Source organism: Rattus norvegicus, chromosome 8 (genome assembly GCF_036323735.1).
Source record: "Rattus norvegicus strain BN/NHsdMcwi chromosome 8, GRCr8, whole genome shotgun sequence".
NCBI classification, from domain to species: Eukaryota; Metazoa; Chordata; class Mammalia; order Rodentia; family Muridae; genus Rattus; species Rattus norvegicus.
In genome coordinates, this window is record NC_086026.1 from 79,208,725 (window position 1) to 79,224,221 (window position 15,497).

The window sequence follows — 15,497 nt, forward strand, 5'->3', positions numbered from 1 at the left end:
CCCCTTCCTCCTCAAGTTGCTTTTGCTCATTGTGTTTGTCACAGCAGTAGAAGGCAGACCAGGACCGTAACTCTGCATCCAGGTGGACCTAAGTGCAATCATCTGTAGCCTTGTAAGAGGAGGAGCCAGAGTTACACACTGAAGAGAAGGCTGTGAACCCCTGGAGGCAGAAATGAGGAGGGCATGGTCAGGGAAGCTGGGATGTGGCAGCACGAGAACCAGAGAGGGCCAATGTGTGCATCCTGTAGGTGGTCTTTGCTACTTTCTGGGTTCTTCTTTTTCACATCCTTTGTCTCCTTCACACCCACCTCCAGTTTCATCCCTTATCACTATATAGGAGAGAAGGGGGGAGGAAGAGAGAGAGAGAGAGAGAGAGAGAGAGAGAGAGAGAGAGAGAGAGAATGGATCCCTGCATCTAATTTCTTTTGTTTCTTCTTTGAGCACAATTGCTAACGAACCACAGCCAACCCCTCTAAATGACCACCAACTACCAACCCCACCTATCAGGGCTCTAGCATTCATATGCCCTCTGAAGAGTTTCCAGAATTCCAAACTACACAATTCTAGAAACTATCTGCAGTTGGCAAAAAACACGCCTCTACTAGAGCATTAAGCAAATCACAATTGTCTGCTGTTGACAATCCGAAGCAGCCCATAGCCCTACACCTGGGATTAAAAAAAGAAAGCAGTGAGATTCCAGAATTCTCTCTACAGCGTTCTTCCCAAAGCCTCTAGGGGGAAACCGGCCTTGCTGTACCTTAATTTTCACTCAGTCACACTAGTTCAGATGCCCAGCCTCCACAGCCTTCAGATAATTCCTTACACAATTTTGCTAGCTTTGAGATAATTTGTTACAATAGCTACAAGAAATGAATACTGGTTTTTAAAAATCTATCTATCCATCTATCTATTCTCTCATATATTACATCCCTACTATAGTTTCACCTCTCTCCTTTCCTCTTAGACCACCCCCAACACATACACATCTTCTCTCTCCCATATCCACCCCACCTCTGTTTCCCTTCAGAAAAGAGCCCAGGGGTCTCAACAAGCATGGTGTAGTGTGTTACAGTAAGACGAGGCACATCTCCTGCTCCAAATCATGGCCTTTTGGTAATCTAGGACTGTAGATAGTGCATATAGCTCAGAGATGTGTTCCTCTGACCACATCTTTCTTTGTTCTATACACCAGTCACTCTTAAATGTGGCTCTATGCTAGAACTCGCGCAAGTGGCCAGCCGCAGCTCTCACAGATGATCTTCCTGGCCATTCTGAAGTGCAGCTGCGTCCGGGAACCACTGCATTGTACAGAGAGCAGCTTTCAACTGTACTAAAGCTTCTGGGCATAGTACCAGGATGTACCCCCAGCTGTCTGAAAGGGTTCTCCCCTGTGGCATGTCAAACAGTGTATCAGAAGCTGAGCTCACTTGCCTTCCCCCTTCAGCTCTGTCTCCTCCTGTGTCCTTCATGAGGATGCTAGTGCCAATAGCTCTATGTCACCATGGCTTCAGTGACTGCTAACTAACACTCTGGCTTCTCACTCTGCCTGACCCTTAGATGCGGCTTCCTTCTAATGCAGAATACCAGGGTTCTGAGAGCTCAGGACCCGTCTGTGGGCACACTGCTAGGCTTGATTCTTTGCTTGTCCCAAAGCCCTCCAGCTGAAAACCCTAATTTTTGTTTTGTTTTGTTTTGTTTTTGAGATAAAGATTCTCTGTTATAGTCCTGGCTGTCCTAGAACTCACTCTGTAGACCAGACTGGCCTTGAACTCATAGAATTGCCTACCTCTGTCTCCCAAGTGCTGGAATAAAGATGTGCCACCACCTCCCAGTTGGAAAGCCCTAATTTTGCTGTTCTACTCTCCTTCTATCCAGGGTTCCTCCAATTTGGTGTGGGTGTGAATAACTCCAACAGTTTATTTAAATTCCATTTCCTAGGTCTGGCTGCTGGGAATTGACCACCAGGGAAGAATCCTCTGGGATTCTTGTGCAATCAATCTGGTCAACTGTCCATTAGAGCACCTGGTTTAGCTTTCGCACAGGACTGTGTGTTGGGATGATAACCTTTGGCTCCAAGCATCTGCTGAAACAGTCCAAGGCTCTGAGAACCACCCCATCCCTTACTCTTTACAGAGAAATACTTTGGGAGCCAAGACTGGTCATGGGCTTGACTGTTCCTAAGGCCATCCCTGCAACACTTCACCAGGGTCTGGAACAACTGAAGATACTCAATTCCTTCTTCTTCACATTCCCCAGATTCCCCACACCATGCAGAGTTGATAAAATGTTTTTGTGTTTGTTTGCTTGTTTAGTTTTAATATTATCAAAGGACCTACATGTACGTTTGAATTTCTGCAAGCGGAGGCCAAATGCAGAGGCCGTTGAGCCTTGTCCCAGTTGCCGGGCAAGTGGTAAAGCTGAACAAGATCATTAAAACCTCACTGATGTGCAGCTCTTCTCTCTGCTTCAGGATGCTGTCTGCTACCAAGCCTCAGAATGAGGGCTTTGAAGTCCTTCGCAAGTGTGAATTTACTGTTTTGTAAAGACCAGATTCCTGAGCAGGCCATAAATTATCCCGTTAGACAAAGGCTTCTGGGGAAAGGCGTTGTGTTGAAATCCTTTTAATGGATGGTTTTCCTAACACACTGCTGGCAGAGCAAATAGCTGGCCCTCAAACGGCACAGTCCAAGAATGGCCAAACTCCGGGGAAGTGCCAGGAGGCTTTGAAATCCTAGTTAAACCCTTTTCTAGGTGAGAAAGGGAGAGAGAGCATAGCATTTGCAAAAGAAATGGCTTTCCATTCCTCCTCGTTTAGCAGTCTGGTTTTAGAATCAATTGAGATACAGCTTTTATTACCGTTATCATTACCATTAAGTGATCACTGGTTCTGTGCTTCTCTTTAGTCGTGGTCTGTCTTACTGTACAGTGGACCACTCACAGTTAGGACCCCACAATCAGCCCTTTTGATGCTTTCTTCACCCCTCACTTCTTGCCTGCCTGTGTGTCTGTGCCTACTGCCCTTGGAGGCCAGAGGAAAGCCTGGAGCTGGGATTATAGAGGGTTGTGTTTGGCCTAGTGGGTGCTGGGAATGAAACTCAGGTCTCAAAGAGGTTCCATGTGTTTTCACGCCAATCGCCAGTGGTGGTGAGCTGATGACACCGCTCTCAGACACGGCATGGAGGCTCAGACTCTCCCTCCAAGCTTCTCCAGCTCACAGCCAGAAGGACTAAAATCAACTCTAACTACAAACTGAATAAAATCAGGGCAAAGCCTGAACTATAATTTCTCTTTGAGTAATGTGGAAAATGCAATGGTTGGAGCAATGTAAGTGGAGCATGATGGCTCAGTGGCTGTGCTGCCTGGTTTCGCATCAACTGGACACAAGCCAGAGTCATCTGGGAAAAGGAACCAGGAATTGCCTCTGTTAAGACTGGCCTATGGGCAAGTGTGTGGAGATGATGATGATGATGATGATGATGATGATGATGATGACGACGATGATGACGAAGATGATGAAGAAGAAGAAGAAGATGATGATGACTATTATTATTATCATTATCATTATTATTATTATTAAATGATGGGTGCAGGAGAGCCCGGGCCTCTGTGGAAAGTGCCATCCTTGGAAAGAGGGTCCTGTGTTGTATATCAAAGGTAGCTGAGCAAGACAGGGAGGCAAGTCAGCAAGCAGCATCCCTCCATGGTTTCTGCTTCAGTTCTTGCCTCCAAGTTTCTGCTTGAGTTCCTGGCCCAACTTTCCCTCATGAAGTGTAAGCCACATAAACCCTTTCCTCTATGAGTTGCTTTTGGTCATGGTGTTTATCTCAGCAGCAGAGAAACCAAACTGAGACAGTGGTTAAAGATGCTTGCCATCGAGCCTAGGTCCAATCCTTGGATCCATATGGTAGACAAGGAGATCAGACCACAGCAAGGTGTCCTCTGACCTCTGCACACACACACACACACACACACACACATACACACACACACACACACACACACACACACACGACAGAGAAAGAGAGAGAGAGAGAGAGAGAGAGAGAGAGAGAGAGAGAGAGGAGGGAGGAGGAGGAGGAAGAGGAGGAAAAGAAGATAAAACAGGAAGGAAGGAACAAAAGAAAGGAAAGTATAATTAAAAATTTTAAGGCCATATATGCTCTCTTCAGAATTTTGCAAACAGCAGAAATGAGAAGAAAGGAAAATTAACAGCTACATAAATTCCATCAGCCAACAAAAGCAGTGTGTGGATTTTGACGTTTGAAAAAGGGGACTTCTTTGTAAGCATATTGTCTTGGCTATCGCAGACATCTCCTCGGACTACTCGAGACTCATCTGCCACAGCTTTTCCAGTGGCTAAGAGGGAGGCAGATGCCCAAGTTGGCTGGTGAGAAGAAAGTGCTGATAATTTCGAAGCATTTGTTTGGGTAAGGGTCACAGAAGATAAGTATCTGCTAGGGCAAAGGTTATCAGTGGTTCATTGAGCATGTGCTGTTACAGTTTGACTGAGGTAGCCCCAGTTTCGTGTTGTGGGGGTTATTCTCCAGCTAGTAATGCTGATTAGGGCAGCTGCAGAGGTCCTGGGAGATGGGCCTACCTGGTAACAGTCAGTTATGAGGGAGGGGAGGGCCACAGAAGGTTAGAACACGGGGCTGGAGAGATGGAGATGGCACAGTAGTTAAGAACGTATCCTGCTCTGGAAGAGGCCCTGAATTCAGCCCCTGCCCTCACATTAGGTAGCTGGCAACTTTCTTTAACTCTAAACCCTAATTCCAGACAGCCTCTTCTGGACTCCACAGGAATCTGGACCACATATGCCCACATCCAAACACATATACACACAATCTAAAATAAGATGTCTTTAAAGGTAGACCCTTCTCTTTTTTTTTTTTTTTCTTTTCGTTTTGTTGTTTGCTTGCTTGCTTGGTTTTTCTGTGTATCCCTGACTGTTCTGGAACTCTCTCTCTAGACCAGGCTGGCCTCAAACTCAGAGATTCTGCCTGCTTCTCTGTCTCCCAGGTGCTGGGATTAAAGGTGTATGCCACCACTGCCCCCAAAAAATAAAATCTTCTTTTTAAAATGTTATCACTTGGCTCCTAGTTCCCAACATTCTGTTTCCTAGTCCACTTAATGTGGATGACCACTGTCACGAGCTCCCAATACCATGATCTCTGTCATGTCTTCCTGTTACAGATGGATATTGGAGTCTAGAGGGCCCCTGCTGGGTTTTCCAGGTTAATGTGTCCCACTCAGATCAAGGGTTTCAGTAAAAGCAAAGACAATTTATTAAAAGAAAAGAGCACTTTCAAATGGGGAAGTGGGCCAGGAAATCAGAAGCTCAGTGGCCCCAGGTCAGGAGGCTTGTGAGTCTTTATGAGAATCTCCAGCCCTGGATTCTAACTGCACACTACAGGCTTTCCCTGAGATTCTCTGCCCACGCATGTCAGACAGCCTTTCCAGTCTTGTTTCCCTGCCAACTGGTTTCCTTAATACGCTATCTTACTTCATAGACTGCACCTCACTCCCTATCCTGTTCTCCTATCTCATCTCCTACCATGATGGTTTCAGATCTCAGAAACCATGAGTCAAAAAGGAACCCATGGAGTCCAGAAGAAGGTTTTGGATCCCCTAGATCTGGAGTTACAAGCAGCTGACTGTTGTGGGTGTTGGGAACTGAACTTGGATCCTCGGCAAGAGCAGTCCTGCTAGATCTCAGACAAGGGTAGAGTGCTGGGGATGTAGCTTCGGTGAGTTCTGGTTCCCATGGAGCTTTGTGGGAAGGCAGAACACTCCATTCCAAAGCTGGGGGCTTTGCGGCTGGAGAGATGGTTCTGCAATTGAAGGCACTTTAAGCTCTACAAGACCTGACCTCCCAACCACATCCAGCAGCTCACAACCTCCTGTAACTCCAGCTCCAGGGGATCCAACACCTTCTTCTGACTTCTGCAAACACCTACACACATGTGATACATACTCACACAGGCACACATACATAATCATAATTTTAAAGGTTAAAATTTAAAAAGCAGAGCCCTTGTTGGATAGATGTCTCTTCAATTCAGAGCTCTTGCTGTTCTAGAGGACCGGCATTGAGTTCCCCAAATCCATATCAGGTGATCACACACAGATCACCCAGAACTCCAGCTGCAGGGGATCCGATGCCCTCTTCCTGGCCTCCATGGGCACCTGCACACACATGACATACACATAAATACAAATATTTTTTTCAAGTCTTCAAAAGTGAAGTTCTGGTCATAGATGCCAAATTCTCATCAATCAAAGACCATTGGGATTATGATATAAAATCCCTAAAACTAATAGCAGGTGTCATGGAGTACTCTGCCCAATTCTTTTCTTTTTCTCTGTTATCGTGTGGATCAAATGGATGGCAGTTGCAAAGGTGTATTGAACACAACTGATGTCAGTTTGCTTTCTCAAAGGTTAGGGCTTCTACCTAGAATTCAGGAAGGGAAAGGTAGCCTAAGGGCCATGGTACAACTGTCCACATCAGAGAGGATGAATCAAAACAGATAGTCTCCTCCAAATTCAAATTCCAGTTTCCTGCTTATGGGCAGAGTGCCAGGTTCAAGGTCAAGAGACATTCTTAATACTGACTCACATAGTGCCCTCCAGAAAGGAAGGCACGGGTGAGCTCACCACTGTCTCAGGTGATAGGACGGGGTGCACTGATTAATCACAGCAGCGAAAGGAACCGTCCTGTGTAGAGAACTGTAGGCTTGCCCCTCACCAAGCCCTGCTATGTGCAGCATTCGGAGCCTTAGAAACTGAGAAAAGCAGAGATAAGATCTCCTCTGCCTGTTTGATTTGTGCCCGATGCCTACATCATGACAGATAATTAGTGAGCTGTATGGAGTCCCTGAAGGCATTACCATAGTACAACTTGTGGTCCCTAGCTTTGGGTGGTAGACCGTGTGTTAAGTCCTTCTGAAGGTGGATTGCCAGATCTCTGATTCTTGCCAATGAACGTACAAAGTGTTTGAATTTGCTTTAAGGCAGGACTTGATAGACGTGTGAATTGTGGGATCTGGAGCCCTGAGTGTGTTGCTTTCGTTAGGATCCGGCTGGCCTTTTGTAGAGATTGGGGGAGAGACCGGCTTTCTGAGCCAGAGGGAGAGGAGTAAAGTATGTAAATTCCCTAAGAGGCTGCTGAGGTAGAACTGGTTTCTGGGGTAAAGTGCTTTTGGCCTGTGAGCTGGATGCAAAAGAACAAGCTGGTAGTTTGATGGTCAAGATCTCCTTCATAGGAGGAGGCCCAGACAGTTCATTTCTGTCATCTCTCAGATCACTCCCTGACTCTTATGTAGAGCTGAGCGGTAATCGAGATGAGGCACATGGGGGCGGGACAGATACTTAGAGGTTAAGATCATTTGCTGCTCTTCCAGAGAACTAGGCTCAGTTCCCAGCACCCATGTGGTTGTAAAACCATCTGTCAGTCCAGTTCCAGAGAACCTGACACCTTCTTTTGCCCCCCTTGGGCACCAGGCAGACACTTGGTGCACACATATGCATGTAGGCAAAACTTTACACACATAAAAACACATTTAAAAAAGAAAGGGAGTGTACTGGTCATTATGATGAATCACATAAGATAATTAAATTATAATGAGAAAAGGTTTTTTGTGGCTCTGTTCTGAAGCTCCTGGTTTGTGACTAAGTAGACCCATTTTCTTGGACTTATGGCAAGACAGGGTATGTAATAGAACATATCTCTCACCTCAGAAGCCAGGAATAAAAAAGGAAAGAGACTGAACTCCACTATCTTCTTAGAGGGCATACCCCTCAATAACTAAAGAACCTGCCCCCCAGACTTAGTTCCCTAAAAGGTGCACAATTTCCCAATATACCACCTGGAGGCCCATCCTTCAATCTCAGGTGATAAGTGAGGTTACAAACTGGTTTAGGATTAGGGTTGTGCTCCATATCTGTCTGTCTTTACCTTGTAGCACAAATGGGGTGGGGTCAACACTGACTACAGTAGTGTGGTTCTATATACAGATAAGCTAAGTAACAAGAAGGGCTGGGGAGATGCATGAATCTCACTGTGAAGGGGAAATAGAAGAGATCCTGTAGGTGGAGGGGATAAGGGGGGGATCAGGATGGGGAGTGGAGCTGGAAACAGGAGGGGTCGGGTGTGGGGAGGACTTAGAGGGAGTCCTGGGAGATGGGAGGGAAAATTGGATTGGGGCGGGAGGGAAAATTGGATTGGGGCGGTGAACATTTCTAGTGCCGTGGAAGCTCTCAGGCGTCTATGAGGGTGACCCTAGATAAGATTCATAGCAATGGCACATGCAGAGGGTGTAAGTATCTTTTATTCTCCTGTAGTAGTTGTAGTCTCTGAAACGTACTTCCTCTGTCTGCTAACCTATGCCTAGTCCTAGAAGCTTCTAGGCTCTGTACAATCTTACAGTCTGGGTCTAGAATGGTTTCAGCCTCTGAGACTTGCTGCTGAATAAGCTCACCTTTCTAGTTCTTTCTGAGCTCAGGTTGGCTGGTTCAACCCAGCTGTTCTGCCTCAAACTCCTCTCCACGCTGACTGATTGAATCCGGCTTCTCTTTTGGCATCTCCCTGACTGAACTGCTTGGCCTCAAACTAACTTTGGCCGTCTTCTGGCTCCTTCTCATTCTCTGGCTCGTTCTGTTTTCTCCTGTGTCTAGCTTGTTCTCTCTCTCTCTCTCTCTCTCTCTCTCTCTCTCTCTCTCTCTCTCTGAAACTTGTCCCTCTATAACTTTCCTGATAAAAACCGCCTCCTCTCTCTGCACTGCTCCCTTAACTCCCCTTTCTCCTGTCTTTTCCTGAGAATTGAGCATATCATTCTGTCAAATCTTTCTCTGATTCATCACTTTGTCTGTTCCTCAATTAGACATTACTTTCAAACATGGGTACTACCTTCTACAAATTAACTTTACCTTCATTGTTTGGGATTAAAGATATGTACTAAGGGTCTATATTCCAGCCAGAGAGAGTAAATGTGAATGCTAAGGCTGAGCTACACCACAACTAGAAACATGGTTTTCCAGTAAACAACACACACAATCTTGGGGTTCAGTGTGATCAAATATCCTACAATAGCACAGCCTGAACCAACTATTTCCTCTAACCAGGCAAGACTTCCAGTGGAAGGACTGGTACACCAACCCAGTCACAAAATCTTCAACCTACAATTTGTTCTGCCTTCAAGATGTGCTAGGGTAAAGGTGCCACAGAAATTGTGGGAGTGACCAATCAATGACTGGTATAGACTGAGACCCATGCCATGGAAGGGAGTCTACCCGACACTGCCTAGAGGACCAGAAACCAGAAGCTGGATAGCCCAGAGACCTAGGATAGAATCAAATAGGACTAACAGAAAAAAAAAAGAGTCAATGAAGTAATTTCTAATTGTTAAGGCCTAGGTAACAGTTACCTGTGTAGCCTGCCATTATAAGGAAACTTTCTCATATGTTTCCCCTGTTACTGGGAAACTTTCTAATGCCAAGATTGATTACATAATCTAATATATTCTGTGCTTTTAGAAACCAATCATGATAGAAGTCAGTACCACTGTTTTATACAGTTACCCACAATAAGCCAGGACCTGAACTAACCATCCAACAGCACTTCCTGCACCTGTGTATATGCTTTTATGGTATAAGCTGCCCCTTGGATGGACCCCAACATAAGAAAGGCACCTGCACCAATATAAGAAACTATTGGGAATAAGACTTCCATTTTGAGTAGTGGTCTAGTAAAGTTTAAGTTCCCAAGACCTCCCTGGGAACTAGCATCCTATTTGGCAGAAAGAGGTGTTTGTGGGTAACTGACATGAATATTAAACAATATAAATCCCATCCTGGTGGACAAGTTAAGACATGAATGTTTAAAAAGGCAAGTTCTCTGTCACAGATGGATACCCCAACCAATGGGAGCAGGATAAATGTACAACAACAACAACAACAACAACAACAAAATCCCTAAATCTTGATTGGTGAAATAACTTGAGATAGGTATTTGTTGATTTTTGGACTTAAAAACTCTGTAGGATCTAAACTCAGGGTCACACTTCAGTTTCCGAATCTGGACTTTGACCCTAGTCAGTCTTAGGGCATATGCTCAGTAAACTATCCCTGTCTGCCTGAGATCGGTGTTTGCGTGGTTTGTGTGGTGATTCCTTGACCCCAACACTAGTGATATTCTGTTATACTCATGCCAACTGTCATCAGAGAAGCCTCATCCAACAACTGATGGAAACAGAGGCAGAGACCCACAGGCAAACATTAGGCAGCGCTTGGGAGTCCTGCAGAAGAGGGGGAGGAAGGACTGTAGGAGCCGGAGGGTCAAGGACACAAGAGAACCCACAGATCAGCTAACCTGGGCTCACAGGGACTCACAGAGACTGAATATAGATCCTCTGCACACATGTAACAGTTGTGTAGCTCGGTCCTTGTGTGAGACGCCTGTCTCTGTCTCTATTGCCTGCCTTTGGGACCCTTTCCCTACTGGGCTGCATTTTCTAGCCTTAATAGATGCGCCTGGTCTTACTGCAACTTGATACGCCAAGACTGGTTGATATCCATGGGAGGCTGCCTTTTCTGAAGAGAAGGAGCACTGGATAGAGGTGGGGTAAGGAAGGAGAAGAAACTGTGGTCAGAATGTTTTATCCTAGCACTCAGGAGGGTCTTTATGACTTCCAGAACAACCTGGTACACAGAGTTTTCCAGGCTAGCTAGGGCTATACAGTAAAATACTTCCTTCACCCCAAATATCCTCCTTCCCCCCCACCCCCACCAAATAACAGGCAAGGGAAATGGTCTCTTCTGAACCCAATGACAACGAAGCAGTTGAGTTTCAGAAATTTCATTTCTAGGTCGTACTGTTGTAGAAATACATGCTGGGGGTTGGGGATTTAGCTCAGTGGTAGAGCGCTTGCCTAGGAAGCGCAAGGCCCTGAGTTCGGTCCCCAGCTCCGAAAAAAAGAACCAAAAAAAAAAAAAAAAAGAAATACATGCTGACCTTAGTCCCTGTGTCTTTCCACAAGTTACTACACAGACATCAACTCTCCCTGTCAAAATGTTCCCACATATTTCAGGTTTCCAGCTGGGGCAGTTGGTCCTCTCCTTGGCAGTCCCCACATCCCATGAACTGTGAGTTCCGGGAAGAAGTAATTGTGTTGGCTGCTTTTACCAATGCCTGACCAAATGGCTCCATTTCAGGGTGGAGGATGTGTGGAGACCCTGCTGACAGTCACTCCACCTGCTTTTTTTGTTCCAGCTTCCAGAACTTCTTTGAGCTCCAGCATAATGAAAATGTTTACTGTCCAGGCACATCCCACCTCTGTGCCTCCTGAACTCTTTAGGCTGGATCGAGACAGGCAGATCTTGTGAGAACCACTCATCTGCCCCAAGCCTTTAACTCATGCCCCAAGACCCCTGGAGGGTTCTCTATGCTTGCCAACATCAAAATCATGTTATTGAAGAGACCAGAGTGTGCCACCCACGTAGATGGCTTCAGTGAAGCACAGTGGTTCTCAGCCTGTGGGCCATGACTCTTTTGGCAAACTAGCTCCAGAAATATTTATATTACAATCCATAGCAGTAGCGACATTACACTTATGAAGTAGCAACAAAGATAATAATGTGTGTGTGTGTGTGTGTGTGTGTGTGTGTGTGGCGGGGGTGTAAACCAACAACATGAGAAAGCGTATTAAAGGGTTGCAGCATTAGGAAGGTTGAGAAACGCTGGTGTAGCACATGTTTTAAGCTGGAAGCAATTAGCTCTCCCCATCCCTGTCTGAACAGGACATGGATTTCCCCAAGAGAAGATGGGTTCAGTTATTTCTTCAAAAGAATGGTGAATAACTCATCTGCATACTGAGCTGAGTGAGACAGCCCATGGTCACCATGCGGCCCCCACTAACCTTAGCACAGCTTACCTCTACAAGCCCCGCCTCCCTTTTGTCTAACTTTGCCACACTTTGCTTCTCTGTTAGCACCGTGTCAAAAGTGCCAATGCTAACTGCTCTGGCACTCTGTCATTGTGTTCCTCTATACATATTTTTATTGTACATAAAAACCGCAGTAACCCGGTTTTTCTTCTTCCTGTTAATATCTTCTTTGAAAGGTTTGTTTTACTTTTATTTATTTGTGTGTGTGTGTGTGTGTGTGTGTGTGTGTGTGCGCGCGCGCGTGTAAGTACCTAAAGAGACAAGAAGAGGTTGTAAGGTGCCCAATGTAGGTTCTGGGAACTGAACTTGGGTCCTCTGCAAGGGCAGGAAGTGCTCTAACTGCTGAGTCATCGCTCCAGCTTCAATAGTCCCTTGGCACTGAACCACAAAGGAAAGAGCTTTTATTTTTCTTCTGTGTTTCCAGAGACGATAAGCACTCATATCAGCTCTGGGTTCCCAGGTCAATGTGGGACTGATCGCTATATTTAACATAAGGGGATTATTTTTTTAGTAGAACTGTCAAGACCACTCTCAAGACTGTTGCTTCTGGGGAAGTCCCACACCCGCGGATCCCGGCCCGCAGCAGCTCTCTGCTCCCAGACCCCGTGGGAGAGAGACCCGACCGCCTGGTCAGGTGGGCACTCCTGATGCTGCAGAGTGGAAGAGACCACCAACACTGCCCACCCCTGCCCACATCCCTGACCCAAGAGGAAACTGTATAAAGCCTCTGTGTTCCCGTGGGGGAGGGCCCAGGAGCGGCAGGACCGCTGCCTCTGAGACACCGCCGGAACCTGAAGGAAACAGACCGGATAAACAGTTCTCTGCACCCAAATCCTGTGGGAGGGAGAGCTAAACCCTCAGAGAGGCAGACACGCCTGGGAAACCAGAAGAGACTGCACTCTGCATACACATCTCGGATGCCAGAGGAAAATACCAAACGCCATCTGGAACCCTGGTGCACTGAAGCTCCCGGAAACGGCGGCACAGATCTTCCTGGTTGCTGCTGCCGCGGAGAGCTCTTGGGCAGCACCCCGCGAGCAAACTTGAGCCTCGGGACCACAGGTAAGACCAACTTTTCTGCTGCAAGTGACCTGTCTGGTGAACTCAAGACACAGGCCCACAGGAACAGCTGAAGACCTGTAGAGAGAGAAAACTACACGCCCGAAAGCAGAACACTCTGTCGCCATAACAGGCTGAAAGAAAACAGGAAAACAGGCCTACAGCACTCCTGACACACAGGCTTATAGGGCAGTCTAGCCACTGTCAGAAATAGCAGAACAAAGTAACACTAGAGATAATCTGATGGCGAGAGGCAAGCGCAGGAACCCAAGCAACAGAAACCAAGACTACATGGCACCATCGGAGCCCAATTCTCCCACCAAAACAAACATGGAATATCCAAACACACCAGAAAAGCAAGATCTAGTTTCAAAATCATATTTGATCATGATGCTGGAGGACTTCAAGAAAGACGTGAAGAACTCCCTTAGAGAACAAGTAGAAGCCTACAGAGAGGAATCACAAAAATGCCTGAAAGAATTCCAGGAAAACATAATTAAACAAGTAGAAGCCCATAGAGAGGAGTCACAAAAATCCCTGAAAGAATTCCAGGAAATCATAAATAAACAAGTAGAAGCCCATAGAGAGGAGTCACAAAAATCCCTGAAAGAATTCCAGGAAAACACAATCAAGCAGTTGAAGGAATTAAAAATGGAAATAGAAGCAATCAAGAAAGAACACATGGAAACAACCCTGGATATAGAAAACCAAAAGAAGAGACAAGGAGCTGTAGATACAAGCTTCACCAACAGAATACAGGAGATGGAAGAGAGAATCTCAGGAGCAGAAGATTCCATAGAAATCATTGACTCAACTGTCAAAGATAATGTAAAGCGGAAAAAGCTACTGGTCCAAAACATACAGGAAATCCAGGACTCAATGAGAAGATCAAACCTAAGGATAATAGGTATAGAAGAGAGTGAAGACTCCCAGCTCAAAGGACCAGTAAATATCTTCAACAAAATCATAGAAGAAAACTTCCCTAACCTAAAAAAAGAGATACCCATAGGCATACAAGAAGCCTACAGAACTCTAAATAGATTGGACCAGAAAAGAAACACCTCCCGTCACATAATAGTCAAAACACCAAACACACAAAATAAAGAAAGAATATTAAAAGCAGTAAGGGAAAAAGGTCAAGTAACATATAAAGGCAGACCTATCAGAATCACACCAGACTTTTTGCCAGAAACTATGAAGGCCAGAAGATCCTGGACAGATGTCATACAGACCCTAAGAGAACACAAATGCCAGCCCAGGTTACTGTATCCTGCAAAACTCTCAATTAACATAGATGGAGAAACCAAGATATTCCATGACAAAAACAAATTTACACAATATCTTTCTACAAATCCAGCACTACAAAGGATAATAAATGGTAAAGCCCAACATAAGGAGGCAAGCTATACCCTAGAAGAAGCAAGAAACTAATCGTCTTGGCAACAAAACAAGGAGAAGAAAAGCACACAAACATAACCTCACATCCAAATATGAATACGACAGGAAGCAATAATCACTATTCCTTAATATCTCTCAACATCAATGGCCTCAACTCCTCAATAAAGAGACATAGATTAACAAACTGGATACGCAACAAGGACCCTGCATTCTGCTGCCTACAGGAAACACACCTCAGAGACAAAGACAGACACTACCTCAGAGTGAAAGGCTGGAAAACAACTTTCCAAGCAAATGGTCGGAAGAAGCAAGCTGGAGTTGCCATTCTAATATCAGATAAAATCAATTTTCAACTAAAAGTCATCAAAAAAGATAAGGAAGGACACTTCATATTCATCAAAGGAAAAATCCACCAAGATGAACTCTCAATCCTAAATATCTATGCCCCAAATACAAGGGCACCTACATACGTAAAAGAAACCTTACTAAAGCTCAAAACACACATTGCACCTCATACAATAATAGTGGGAGATTTCAACACCCCACTCTCATCAATGGACAGATCATGGAAACAGAAATTAAACAGAGACGTAGACAGACTAAGAGAAGTCATGAGCCAAATGGACTTAACGGATATTTATAGAACATTCTATCCTAAAGCAAAAGGATATACCTTCTTCTCAGCTCCTCATGGTACTTTCTCCAAAATTGACCATATAATTGGTCAAAAAACAGGCCTCAACAGGTACAGAAAGATAGAAATAATCCCATGCGTGCTATCGGACCACCACGGCCTAAAACTGGTCTTCAATAACAATAAGGGAAGAATGCCCACATATACGTGGAAATTGAACAATGCTCTACTCAATGATAACCTGGTCAAGGAAGAAATAAAGAAAGAAATTAAAGACTTTTTAGAATTTAATGAAAATGAAGGTACAACATACCCAAACTTATGGGACACAATGAAAGCTGTGCTAAGAGGAAAATTCATAGCGTTGAGTGCCTGCAGAAAGAAACAGGAAAGAGCATATGTCAGCAGCTTGACAGCACACCTAAAAGCTCTAGAACAAAAAGAAGCAAATACACCTAGGAGGA